Source organism: Colobus angolensis, unplaced genomic scaffold, assembly GCF_000951035.1.
Source record: "Colobus angolensis palliatus isolate OR3802 unplaced genomic scaffold, Cang.pa_1.0 Scaffold64, whole genome shotgun sequence".
Lineage (NCBI taxonomy): Eukaryota > Metazoa > Chordata > Mammalia > Primates > Cercopithecidae > Colobus > Colobus angolensis.
Window position 1 is genome coordinate 1,389,288 of NW_012120043.1, and position 1,498 is coordinate 1,390,785.

Here is a 1,498-nt window from a genome sequence, read left to right on the forward strand (position 1 = left end):
CGGGCGGGGGCGCGGCGCGGGGACTGACCGCCTCCCTCTACCCTGGGGCTGCTATTCCGGGCGCCGCGCTCAGGGCCTGGGAATGTGCGCGAACCGAGGTCACCCGCTCTGGGTCTGGGAGTCCCAGGCGCTGCCCCTGCCCCACCGACGCCCGGATTGCGTCCCGCCGGGGTCCCCGTCCCCAGTCACAGCTCCCTCCCCTGGTCCTGCCCCTCACCCCTCCCGCGGGGGGGTCGTCCTGCTCGTGGATGGGGACTTCCGTGCGCCTGGGCTCCTATCCGGGGGTTCCCCGACCCAGGTCCCGGCCACCCCCAGCGCAGGGCCCCAGCGCACTGGGGAGAAGCTCGGCCCCGGGGGCCGCGCGCGGGGGGCGGGGAGACCCTCCCAGCTGACGCATTCCCGGGCGCTGCTGTCACCAGGGGACGCGCCCCACCCCACCTCCTGCCCTCCCTGCCGGGTCCCGGGGCTGCCAGCGGGGCTTCAGAGCCAGACCTGGGTCCAGGTGGTCCCTCTCCCTCACCGCCGCGGCCCCACCCTCTCCAGCCTCAGTTTCCCCATCCCAGCAGTGGGCCTGGCAGGGGTCTCCACCGCGAACCTTCCATCTGGAACCCGGCTCTGTGCGGACGCGCAACGCGAGGGAGCACCCCAGGACTCCCCTACCGCACCCTTTCCTGCCGGGAGTGTCTGCGCCGCCCTGTGCCCACCCACGCAGGAATGAGACCAGGCCCTGGGTTCTGGGCTCCAACAGCTTCTGGTGTCGCCCGACGGGGCCCCCTGGCGGGCGGGGTGAAGGGCTGAGTCACTAAAGGAGGGGGCGGGGGGACTGCCCTTCTGCTCCCTGGGCTCCACCCAGACTCGGCCTGAGCACCCCCTCCTCCAGGAAGCTCACCCGGCTGTCCCACAGCGCTGACCAGAGAGAGAGGTTTGCTGGGGACATACAGGGTGCTGCTGGTTCAACTCAGTCAGCCCACCAGCCTGTAGCATGTCACAGCAGAGCCACCCATATGCCATTTATTGAGCACCTACTGTGTGCACAGCTGTGAACAACCCAGCCAGTCCCAGGCCAGCAGGTAAGGCAGCCCCCCCGGAGTGTATAACCCCACCTTCTGACCTGGACTATTGGAGAAAATAGCCCAGGCCCACCACAGATGGCCCCGGGGGGTGTGGTTGTGGGGATGTCAGGAAGGCCCTCACGGAAGGGGTCAAGAGAGAAGGGTAGGCCTGGCGCAGCGACTCATGCCTGGAATCCTAGCACAGTGGGAGGCCGAGGCAGGCGGATTACCTAAGGTCAGGAGTTTGAAGCCAGCTTGGCCAACATGGTGAAACCCAGTCTCTACTAAAACTACAAAACTTAGCCGGGTGTGCCAGCAAGTGCCTGTAATCCCAGCTACTTGGGAGACTGAGGCACGAGAATCACTTGAACCCGGGAGGCATAGGTGGCTGAGAGCCAAGATCACACCACTGCACTTCCAGCCTGGGTGACAGAGCGAGACTCCGT